The following is a 13,335-nucleotide window of genomic DNA, read 5'->3' on the forward strand; positions in this document are numbered from 1 at the left end:
GAATTTAGTATTATATCAGCGTGAACTTGATCTTTCTCCCAAATTCACAGGACAAGAGTGACACCAGAAGATAAATATTCATCATGTTGCTTATCTTATAAATACATAACTATTTTAGACACAAATGATTGCACAGTGTTAAAACATTTAAAAAGTTTTAGATATTGTACTAAATAATGTGATTTGCTTTAAAAATTTTATTAATAAGTAATGACCTCTTGGGTAATATTGCTATATCTGATACTAAATTAAATTGTCTAAGCTTTCATTTTTGGTACACAATATTTTTGTTATACATTGAACAATTTTATCAACATGTATATATTCTATATCCCGTGATCCTACAGAGGATAAGAGGTATGGAGAATGCATCAGTTTTTATAGGGAAAGACCGCCTAGTTAAATGTTTAGCCATGTCACGACTGATTTTTGAACTAATCAATCATGTTACCAACTTTACAGCCCTTATTGTGAATTTCACTGACACTAGTAGGGTCGCTTTGTGAAAAACATCTAAATGGTTAATTATATAGTAAGACAGAAACTCACCTGTTCCCCACTCATGTTGGTCTGCTGTATTCCCTGAAAAGGTAAACAGGTGTTTCAGGTCTCAGGGGACTAGCATAAATTGACGGACAGCGCCATCTGCTGTTTTTGGAATATATAGTTGCTCAATTGCATTTGTGAGAAAATCTGCTTTTACGCATGTGGGAATATCTGCCTGCATGCATTTGTGAGAAAATCAAGCCAAGTTTCCTCACAAATGAGTCTCACAGTTGTAACGCACACTACATATATTTGTCCATAGCTCTACATTTTTTCTCAAATAGAGTTTTGCATTTGCAAATCACTTTGCGTTTGTTTGAAAGTCGAGTTTTTACTTGCAAAGCAGATTTTGTTTATTTACAATACGCTGGATTTGTTTGATGAATATTTGCACAAAATTCGCTCCATAGGTCTTACCCCATTGAATCTACGCGCTACACTACATTATTGTTGTATTTTCCTGTCAAAATAATGGAGTTCATTTAGAATTATTCCACTTTAAAGAACAAGCAGAAGATATGCCGGTTTCTCTGGTAGTGGGCGGAGCTAATGTGCAAATGGCAATTTCATTGGCTGGCGCTCATTTATTCCCATCCCTGTTTTGATTTCAGCAAATCAGTTCGACCGAACGCAGACAACGTGACTAATATTCATGAACCCCAGCAACTCATCAATCTGTAGTACATATTGTTAGTATGGTAGTATAATTAGTAGTAGTATTATCTTTTAATAATAATTAATATTATCTATTACGTTTTTATTTACATTTTTTACAGAAACCCTGAAGGACTAACAATATCTTAAGCATCCATCAGTTAAAATGACAAATATGCATTCATACATGGTTACCAAGTTTTAGTTCTAATCATTAAAGTTCTATCATTAAATTGTGCTTAATTATCATAATCAGGGCTTGAAAACGAAAAAAAATTAAAATAAATTCAATCGGTTCACTCCGAGCAGAACCGATATTTTAATGTTTCTGTTCCTGCGTTCTTCTGATATTATTATCGTTCCGAAACCGGTTCGGGTGAATGAAATACCGGTTAATAACGTTATTTTTTTTTCTAGTCATCTGATAATGTTTGCAGCTCAAGATTAATTCTATTATATTCAGCCATTTCTCTTATCAACTTCATTATTCTCTTATTCAAAGTTTCCTGTTTTCACATCACCTTTATTACAGTTCTCAACGTGAAATTCATATTCTGCTGGTACTCTTTTTCTGGCAACGCTTCTCCACTTTCACTTGCTTTTTCACTTTCCGGCTTTCTTCCACTTGCACTCCTTTAATGAGGAGATCACCAAAATCAATACGTATTTTATTTGCTTCACAGTCTCTGTTCCCTATAGAAATTGGTCCAGTAGGGAATTGATCAGAAAGTTGCATATCTATATTATTAAACAGATAATGTACAAGACACATGACCAATGAAAACAATACGGCCCAGTTTCACAGACAGGGCTTAGACTAAGACAGGATTAGGCCTTAGTTCAGTGTCTTAGAAACCACTGGCATATTGTAATTAGTTTATTTCAGTTGAGACAGCTCAAACATGCATTTTAGTCTGGGACTAGCTTAAGCCTTGTCTGTGAAACCGGGGGAAAGTGTTATAAAAATGGTCTTAAAGTTTGTATAATTGTTTTGTTTAATATTTTCTATTTGAATTGTTTCATTGCTTTATTTTGTTGGTATGTTAGCATGATGCTTTGAGTGTTTTTCTGTGAAATATTATTTGATTTATTGTGTTGGCTCACTCTGACTTTCGGCAACTAGCATCAATTTCTGAATCGTCATGTAGTGTGTTCCAGCCTTAAGCCTCACAAAGACACACATGATGTGAAATTGAGTGAGCAAGCATCATGTACAGCAGCGGTTCTCACACCCCTGCTCTGCATATTTTGTACTACTGAATAAGACATTGTATCATTACAGGTGATCTGCTGGTGGAGTCTCTGTCTCTGTGCTGTTTGTGGCTGAACTCTCTCTCATGCTGCTCGCTTCTTTATCTGTGTTAGAACCTATGGTTTGTATTTAATAATGTAATATCAATTTGACATGATCAAAATAATACAAGGCCCCGCTCAAAAGTCTTCTTACGTTATTTTTACTTATGTAAAAAGGAAGCTTCAAGGTTAAAATGTTGGGATTATGATAAATGAAACCAATATGTGTTGTAAAATGTTAGTCCTGTTGAAAGAAATATTTACAAATAAAAAAATAAAAAAACATGATGTTCACATTAAAGCATTTTTTAAACCTAGAGAGAGAAGTCGAGGATGCACTAATAAGAAATGCAATATGTGAAAATTTAGCACACATTGCACATTTGTGTTTATTACCATTGAGAAGACTTTCATACAATCACTTTATTGTAAGAAAAGTGTCCTGAGTATCTTCTGTCTCCATCTTCCATGGACAGAAGCATTCAGCAGAAAAAAACATTTGAGGTTCTCCTGGCAAGAAGAAGGACTGGAAACCTCTCTAAAAGTTCCCACTTGTGGAGCTGGAATGGAATTGAGTGAATGTAGTAAGAATGATAAGGGATAAATAACTACAAGTTTGTACACACACACACACACACACACACACACACACACACATATTTATGTAAGGGATAATCAATGGCTAGCTGTGCATTAATCAATTTGATAGCTCTAGTTTATATTTATTCAAAAGGACTTCAACAATCAGAGACCATCAGATATGGACATGGGGTAGACACAGATTTAAAAAGTCTGATTCAAAAATAAAAATGTTCCTTTTCAAGTTTTGGCTTCTTTTAAATGTAACTGAAAGTTGCTTGAGTTATTGCATACTATAACCAACATCTTACCTGTCCAACAACTTTGGATTAATGCTGTCCAGCACCTCGGCTCATCTTTGTTTATTGTAAAGGCCCATCCTGACAGTCTGCGATAAGTTGAAATCTTTACTGAAAGATTGCCAATCAGTTGCCATAAAATTAACCTTAGCAGTGACGTTAACTAAATTAACATTAAATTCAGATTGTGAAGTAAACTAGCTAACATTTCTTTAATAGACTCAAATGTGTTTTGAGCTGATGTCAGTTCTAAGTTTACAACTAATCAGGACCTTACATTATTACATTATAACTGTTACACTTGCTGTACCTATGTTAGGATCCTAAAATTACAATCAAGTCCAAGGCTTACTGAGGTAAATGGTAGTAAAAGCCAAATTACTTGTGTAATCATTGTCAGGTGTGGCATGGACTAATATTATTGTTGAAGTTCTCAGGAAATATATTGGCACTATGTGCTGCTGTACTCAGTGCTGCAAAATGTTGACATACCAAATATTAAAGTCAAAAGTGGATCATTACAGTACGACTCCCTTCATCTGATATTTATTCACTTTGGTGGAGCTGTGCACACACTGTAAAATCTAATAAGTTGGGCTTACATAAAAAAAGCATGCACACCGATTGCCTTGAAAAAACGAAGTAAAGTGAAATAGGAATAGTATGTTGTACTGACAAATGCTTAGTTAGTATAGTTAACTTACACAAGAGTTCTAGTAACTAAAAAAGAACTGTAGGGGGTACTTGATCCTTTCATTTAGGTTTACTCATGACTTAGTATAGATACTCACTGACTCCCAGAATGCATTGCGCAGAATAAAATATGCAGTTGCTTTGTTTTACAGTTGTTGTTTTTATTTGCCAATTTTATTTGCTGTCTTGTGTCAGTAGTAGCACAACAAAAAGAGCAAATAAAATGGCTATTGTTACAATTAATGAAAATAAATTAAATTTAATTGTTACCATTCACGTGATGAATTTTTAAGTCTGTGTGTGACTTCAGCATATTACCACACACTATTTAAGGATTATATAGAAAGCATATGAAGGTATTTATTAAAAATAAAATCTCAGAAAGGTCATTATTAAACGCACACAAAAAAATGCTTTAATTAAAAAATAGGTCATTTTATAAAAGCAACCTATTTATTACTTTTCCTTGAAATAAAAAAACTCTGATTACATGATGCATTGCTCCATTAACAGAGAGAAAATTATAGCAACATAAATAAAGTTTCAAGTGCCATACTAAAGGGAATGCTAATCACTATAATGGTGAGCTAAAAAAAAAAAACAACAAAAAAAAAAACAAGGCAATTAGCAACATATTAGTGCACTGCTGCCTCTCACTGGTTTATTAATGTCATTGGTTCCTTTGTGGCTACTTGAATATTTTAAGTAAGTGTCACTCAAAAGAGTAAGTAAATTGTTTTATTTTTACCTTAAAAGTAGCTGAAACTTAATAAAACCTAGTAAGTATAACAACTAAGTAAAGATAACTAATTAAATCTAAGTAAGGTAAACTATTGGATTTTACAGAACAACTTGAACTCATCAGCAGATGGTGTCATGTGTGACGAATGGTTTTGAATTGCAACTTTCTCCTCGTTAGCGAAGATGTTAGACAATTCATCGTACTTCACTTTTTCCGTGCTCGGCTTTGTCCATGTGCATGTCTTCTCAGTGCATGCCTGTCCTTCTCTCTTGTCAACAGCAATCAAAACGGTGTACATCAGTGCCACAGCTTGAGAACAAACCTCTCGCAACCCTGCCATGCATGTACAATGTGCCATCACCACTGTCCCTTCCTTCTTCACCACTGTCCATGGACATCATGCTTTTGTGTTCAGAGCCTGGGAATGACTGACCTGTTAATTAAAAAAATGTAGCTTTAATATAATTTGCAAATGATTTCTGTGCCTTATAAAAGCCAATCTCGTCTGAGCTTGTTTAAATATCTAAGGATATGACAATTAAACTTGTGTGGTAGTCTATTGTGAACCGACCATGTTCTCTCACATGTACTGCTCACATACTCTGCTCCCAGCAAGTTTTTATCTCCCGCTCTTCTCCATCAGAGGATGCACATTAATAAAGATCACACTACAGCCACACGCGCAGACTCAAGCGGAGCTGCTTATCTTATGTAAAAAAAAAAACCTAACTATTCATTAAGTGAGAAATATTTTTTTTGTGAAACCCATGAATGTGTTTTTTAGAGCTTTTTATAAAATATTCAAGCATTTTTAAGGATCTCAAGCACCCGTACGTACCCTGAGGACTGTAGGCCTGCAAGTAGCTGGAGTTATTAATCTCATTTAAATACTGTCTAAAATCAGGTTTAAATGTGTGGCTAACTAGAATGTAAGTGACCTTTAATGCATTTCCAGAAATAAAGTCTGACGAGTGTCTTTTCACTGTCTCTCTTCTCCTCTCTTCTAATGCTTCCTCTGATGCAAAGAGGGCTACACTTTACACTTTTCAATGAGTCGACGCTCTCCTAGAAACAAACAAACAAATAAATAAACATTATATCCAATGCATCTGTTCATATCATTATTATAAATGATGTACTGATGCCATTGGAATGAAAACTGAATGAGCTGGACAATGACATGACTAATTTCTACAGATCTGGGGTCTCATTTATGTAATGATAATATATGCATATGCAATTTTTCCACGCACATATCGTGATTTATAACAAATAAACTTGGCGTAAATATGTACGCACCGTACAGGCGTTATAAACCATGCGTACCAACTCTTTTTCATGGAGTGAGAAAAGTAATGAAGTAAACAAACTCTGTTTTCATGTCGATATACACATTTACATTAAATACTCCACTCGCATTAATGGAGATAAACACTGAAATTACATGATTTTTCAAACAACATAATTACATAATTTCATTAACAATAAAGAATTTTCCTGTGACGTTATTTTTTTAATGACAGCGAGGAGGTGCTACAGATCACATGTTATCTTATCTAGATTAAGAACAGGACATTTGGCAATAAATAAGTTTGCACATAATAGGGATAACATGAAACAGGCAATTGTGGTAAATGTGGACTACCAGAAACGGTTGAGCATGTTCTCCTAATGTACAGCGTATGAAAGTGAAAGATATCAAATGCTCCAAGAACTGGAACTGATGGGAGTTAATAGTTTATCTCTGAAGACACTTTTAGGTTATGGGGTAATGCAATCTAGAGTATATGGAGAATTGTTTAAGTATTTAAAAAAGACAATATTAATGGAAAGAGTTTGAAACTTTGATTTTGTATTTATACATGTATACAATTTCGGGTTTATTTTATAATATTTTATTTTCTTCTTCTATAATAGTTGAAATAATTCAGCTGAACCGTGTACAGTTCACACTCCAGACCAGTAGGTGGCGGACATGCACCTTTAACGTTGGTTTTCCAATCCGCCAGAAAACTCGAGAGAAGAAGAACACCAAAAGAAGAAGAAGAAGATCTGTGCGCCGAAGAAAGTCAAACAATTTTTTTTGTTGTTTGCGTTGTTTTTTAGTCATCAAACTGGAGACCACAGGACAAGTCGACTGAACAGAAGGAGGGAAAGCGCGTTATGGCTCTGGTTTAAAAGCAGCGGCTGGATTTGAAAAGCTGTTCGTGGATTTCGCTGTGGATTTATTGTGTTAATAACATTCCTGTAAATTACCGTCGAAGACAAGAGGAGGTACATTTCTGTCCAATACAAACTGGTAACATACCTGGCATTTTAATCGGAACGTATTTCTCTGAAATGTAACTAAATCTGTATTTTTTTTATATTAGCGGTGAAGCCAGTCAAATCTAATATACACATGGTGTGTGTGTGTGTGTGTGTGTGTGTGTGTGTGTGTGTGTGTGTATATATATATATATATATATATATATATATATATATATATATATATATATATATATAATATTATTCCATCAGCCTTTACTCCAGTCTTCAGTATCACATAATCTTTAAGAAATCATATCCAATATGTTGATTTACTATCAGTGATGTTCTCTTTAGCTTTCTATTCATCAAAGAATCCTAAACAAAATGTCACAGGTTCCAAAAAATATTAAGCAGCAAAACTGTTTCCAGCACTGGTACTAAATCAATATATTATAATGATCTCTGAAGGATCACATGAATCTGAAAACTGGAGTAACAGCTGGTGAAAATTCTGATCTGCATCACTGAATTAAATTATATTTTAAAGTATGTATTATATATGTATAAATAACCTCTGACACGAGTGAAAACTCCTCACACAGCCGCTAAGTTACCGAACATCTGAACATAACGAACCAAATGCACATTGACGGATCTTCTTCTGTCTGTTCTGCGAAATGTAAACAAATATATATTTCTGCAAGTGTAAATATTTTGGAAATATCAATATTAATTGTGTATAGGCAAAGGCATTCCTCCTGGAACAGAGCTAATGTGGGTTTGGAGGGCATTCATTTCATACTCTGTGACAGCTTATTAAATGTAAAAATTATACATCGTATTTAATTTATAAGTTACACGTACAACAAACTGGTCATAGTGGTATCGTGTACTGTAATCGAATGATGCCTAAGTTATACCTGTTGAACCGTAGACAGCACACCCTGTGTTCATCTAATAAAGATCTTGATGTTCTTAAATTTCTGTAACACCTCTGAGTGAACCGCTTCAGACGATCAGCGCGTGTGGCGGGAACTGAATGAATCATTCAAACTGATTCACAAACCAATTCACTGGTTTGCCAACTGGTTTGATCAAGCTTTTGAACAGAATTGACTCAAAAGAATGAATCATTCAGGAATGGGCATCGCTCATTGTCAAGAGAAAAGTAGACGGTGCGTTTAGAATAAACTGAAGCATTTAACTTGTACTGAATTAAGATAAAGTAACGAGAGGAGCGTGGCCCACAGTAACAAAGTACAAGTACAGCTTTTCACTAAAAATGTACTTAAGTAAAAGTACCCATCTTTAAATATACTCCAAAAGTATAACTTACCCCAAAAATGTACTCAAGTAAATGTAACAAAGTAAATGTAACTCGTTACTACCCACCTCTACCCACACTGTCCATGACATGTAATGTGTCTTAAATTTTGGTACGGAAAGTCCAGAATTGCGATATGGCTAAATGTGACGATTAAATATGATTTCATTAAATAAACATGATCGCTGCACATTTCAAACGACAGTCCAAAAGCTTTAAAAAAAAAGATTAACAATGAAGAGTTTTGTAAAAAAAAAAAAAAAAAAAAAAAAAAAGCAACTATTCGGTGGAATGGCCCATAACCAGGGAACTGATTTTCACTGAAATATTTGACTTCTCATTTTTCTCTACCAATCCTCACTCACGAAGACTGCTGGTGTTGATCAAATACCATGCGAGTCCATAATTTATTTGTGCAGATTTTCCTCCTATCGCCGGTTCACTCTCCAGTCCAGCGGGTGGCGCTAAAACACGTACATTTGTTTGACAAACACCATTAAACCTCAGAGGAAGAAGATTATAGGGAGCGGCGGTACTGGTTATGTTGTTATGTCTTTGTGCCTTAATTCTGATAGTTCACCTGCAGTAGACACTGATTTACTGTTATCAGTAATCAGCTGCTCACGAGACTCATTGTCAGGACAAGGACAGGAGCTCACGTGCGGGCTATTAAAATATGCGGCAGAAATATTCATAGTCAAATATTTTTTTTTGTACAAAAATATTTTATGCGAATATTTTATAGGAAGTCTACATTACAAAATAGTAATAATAATAAAATAATAATAAAAAACACTTGAGAATACTGTAACCAGAGCACTTACTGTACTACATGTTGCACAATACATACAGGGGCTGTACATCAAGACTTTAATGGCAATGAAAAGAATCTCTTTGCCATTAACGTGAAATTACTGAACCTAATCATAGGAGCTTTATTTAAAAAATGCTCATAAAAATAAATAAAATAACTTTAATCAGATAGACTTAGAAGTTTTTGCATCTGAAATATTCACATGCATTTTAGCGTATCAATGAATTGCAGTTGTATTGTATCTGTACTTCATTATACTGCAAATCTAGAGTTGTACTTCAATGTACTGCAGTTAATTTTTTGTAAGGGGATCCAGTCCAGCGGGTGGCGCTAAAACACGTGTGTTTGTTTGACAAACACCATTAAACCTCAGAGGAAGAAGTTCAGTTTCACCATGCTCTCTGTTATTTTGTCGTGATGCTTTCTCAATACAAACGGTTAGAAACGTTGTTTCTGTAAATAAAGAAATACAGTTTTTGAATCTGGTCTGTAAATACCTGTAATATTCTCATCCTCACAGTCGTGACTTAGTTTTGAAGCAAGCAGGAATATATCTGGAGGAGTATCATCTGAACTGAGATCTGCTGCTGTGAAGATGATGTTTGTTAAAGAGGAGAGTGAAGAGAACACGAGTGAACCAGAAACCTGGAGAATAAAACACGAGGAACCAGAACCCTGGAGAATAAAACACAAGGAACCAGAAACCTGGAGGATAAAACACGAGGAACCAGAACCCTGGAGGATAAAACACGAGGAACCAGAACCCTGGAGAATAAAACACGAGGAACCAGAACCCTGGAGAATAAAACACGAGGAACCAGAACCCTTGAGAATAAAACACGAGGAACCAGAACCCTGGAGGATAAAACACGAGGAACCAGAAACCCGGAGAATAAAACACGAGGAACCAGAACCCTGGAGGATAAAACACGAGGAACCAGAACCCTGGAGAATAAAACACGAGGAACCAGAACCCTGGAGGATAAAACACGAGGAACCAGAAACCTGCAGAATAAAACACGAGGAACCAGAACCCTGGAGGATAAAACATGAGGAACCAGAGACCCGGAGGATAAAACACGAGGAACCAGAAACCCGGAGAATAAAACACGAGGAACCAGAAACTGGGAGAATAAAACACGAGGAACCAGAAACCGGGGGAATAAAACATGAGGAACCAGAAACCTGTAGAATAAAATATGAGGAACAAGGAGGTAGGTGTCTATTCTTAAAACAGTCATTAAAGACGAATATGGTACATACAAAGATCCTTTGTGTAAAAATAAGACTTTAACTATGATTAAAATGTCTTTAAATTCATGTTTCAAGGTTCTAATGGAAATGTGACTGAACTGACACTGAGGATATTTAATTAATAAGACTTTAGACTCAGAGTGTGTGAGATTTGATTTTTTTTTTTTTTACAAATAAATAGTATTTATTTACAAAACAAAAATGACCTCCTATGCCTTTCATAACAGCTTGCATTCATTGTTTAGGTATTTTTTGACTGTAATTGGGCATCTGGGAAGGAAAAAAAACACTATAAAGCGCTTGACTATGCTACTTTTTCCGCCTTTCTTCCATAGACAACAACAGTAATCTATATTATAACATTATAAATAGCCTACTACTGTTACTAAAGAGCTCACACAAATTGGAGCACTAACCAATACAGAAAGCTAAAACATGATTTTGGTAATCACCAATACTTTTAGTTTAGAGCAGCAGTGGCACAACCTTACATAATCTGCTTAAAACCTTATATAAATTTGTTTTAATAAATTTAAGCAGTGAATATACAGTGCTCAGCATAAATGGGTACACCACCTCTAAAACTTAAATTCAGCAATTACTATTTACTTAGAAGACATGTTAGGGTTCTTTGGAGATATAATGTTCCAACAAGCCTGCTTGATCAATTACCAAAGAAGAATGCCAAAATTATTCAGTAAAATAAGATTTTCTTATCAAAGTGATACAATTTTGTGTTGCAAAAAATGAGTCCACCCTACTGAAAGTTACTAAATAAAACTAAAAAAAAGTATATAGGTTTAATGGTATTTTTGATCAACAGGTAAGTTTACTGAACCAAAACTTTTAAAGACAAGTAACTTCCTAACAATTAAAAGTGTTATATAGCCCACTGAATCATACTCCAACTTAATGCTGGCAGCAGTGGAAGCACTTGGGAGAAAACTGCCAGGAGACTTATTTCCTAGCATAAAAGATGACAATGGTACAAGAGGAGTGTGAAAATATAGCAGAAGTAGTACCGACATTCAAAAACAATAGACTTGTGATAAGGCGCCTGAAATAATCAGGTCTTTACTTTAAGTTTTCATTTAGTTATGAGTGAATTTTGCTAGAAAAAGAGCAGGGGAAATAACATGCAAGTGTCTCAGAGCCAGCAAAAGCTATGAAAAGAGTGACACTTTATCTCACAGAGTATGATGCAGCCTGCAGAAGGGACATGCATGCTTGTTGTCACTAGAGGTCGACCGATAGTGGATTTTGCCGATACCGATAGCTAGGTTGGACCACACTGACCGATACCGATTAATTAACCGATAGTTTTTAAAATGGATACTGAACAAAAATTAAAATAGTGCTTTATTTCCAAAAAAAAACAACAAAAAAAAACAGTACTGAACCATACTACTACTACTAGTAGTAGTAATAATAAAAATAATAATAATAATACTAATAACAGTAATAGTAAATGTTGAAATTACCACACTCTAATAGTGCCCCATGAATCCTGTTTAATTTTTTCCTAAATTCCATTTTTATTATTTATTTTCTCCACTCATTTTTAATAGTTAAATTAAAGTTTATTAATCATAAAGCCAGTCTAATTAATTAAAATCATGAAACTTATACATTTGCACATCAATTTAATAAGTTTAACAAAAATTACGTTTAAGGCCCTATGAAATATTTTATTCTCACCATATTTTTTAATTGTTACCAAATTCTGTTTTAGCATGTCTAGCAAATTGAACGCATAAAACAACTTAATTTTTTTCTTAAAGAAGCCTTATGATTTTTCCCCCCTCAAAAATCCTGTATTTAAATTTTTATTATCAAATCAAGGCATGAAACATTAATTTCATTTAATTTCTTTTAATTACTGAAAATTAAAATTAAAACATGAAAGAAATGATGTGTGATTATTCCTTAAAATAATGTTTGTTGCATTTTAGTAGTAGTAGTGGGCTATGTACATTCTGCTGAACAATAGACTTCAAGCCGGACTTTTATTTTGACGGGTTGCCGTGAATACCTTTACAATTCTGTGCATATGATATGATGCTTTTGCTCAAATCAAATGGTCAAATGCTCATGAAGTCACTCTCAGAACAGTTCTGGAGATGTTCCTTGTGTTCACGTCCTTATTTAGAGAGACAGCAGAAGCTGAAATCACCGCGAGCGTTACGCACGCTTCCATGTGTGTACTAATAGACGAAACCGCGCTTCTGCACCATTCATTAACTGAGACACGCAGAACATGCAGGATTCATTTTTAAATCATCTTTTCCGGCTTAATATTTACAGATACTAGTTCATATCGTGATTTGATTTACATGACCTAATTTTATTAATTAATTCAAAATTTGACAAATTCCGTGACATTCCGGAGAACATACTAAGTACTAGATTATTATGTATTTTCTGAATTAAATCTCGCGTGTACTCATTTATACTAGGCACTGTAGTTTAAATTTCTGCATTAAAAAATAAAATAATAAAGATGATAAAGAAGAATTAAAGCACAAACTCCGTTAACCAACAAGTGAGAGTAATGCTCTGAAGGAACACGTTCACTTTGATCACAGTCAAGTCTTACTTCCATTTCTTTATCCTGTAAAAGCTGGTTATGAAGCCTCTGATATTTATATTCAATTACTCGCTGTTATCTCTTTACAGTTCCTACTTTCATAAAATATGTGCACATGTTGACTTAAACCATAATTTAACGTTCAACAACATATTTGCTGCGCCGGTGCTCATTCAGTAAAGATTTAAACTGAACAGACTGTCAGTGCGGGCCTTATGCAAAAATGGAAATGCTCACGTGAATTTGTGACATTTACAGAAAAGGATCGTAAACTAAAAGTTTTTATACTGAGGATGCACA

The 13,335-nt window shown here is 34.5% G+C and overlaps 2 protein-coding genes and 1 pseudogene across 3 annotated transcripts in view; 2 read left to right on the forward strand and 1 right to left on the reverse strand.

The window, feature by feature from the left end:
• LOC122136721 overlaps positions 1-13,335 on the forward strand; it is a 690,060-nt pseudogene that overhangs the window by 370,741 nt on the left and 305,984 nt on the right.
• LOC122136724 (gastrula zinc finger protein XlCGF46.1-like) overlaps positions 1-13,335 on the reverse strand; it is a 184,000-nt gene that overhangs the window by 23,879 nt on the left and 146,786 nt on the right. The window lies entirely within an intron of this gene.
• LOC109079983 (gastrula zinc finger protein XlCGF8.2DB-like) overlaps positions 6,816-13,335 on the forward strand; it is a 30,429-nt gene continuing 23,909 nt past the window's right edge. The window contains exon 1 of one of the 2 annotated variants that reach the window (XM_042721255.1): positions 6,816-7,105. The gene's annotated coding sequence lies outside the window, so the exon portion shown is untranslated. The remainder of the gene's footprint in view (positions 7,106-13,335) is intronic. The other variant, XM_042721256.1, reaches the window with a different exon arrangement.

This window comes from Cyprinus carpio, chromosome B3 (genome assembly GCF_018340385.1).
Source record: "Cyprinus carpio isolate SPL01 chromosome B3, ASM1834038v1, whole genome shotgun sequence".
Lineage (NCBI taxonomy): Eukaryota > Metazoa > Chordata > Actinopteri > Cypriniformes > Cyprinidae > Cyprinus > Cyprinus carpio.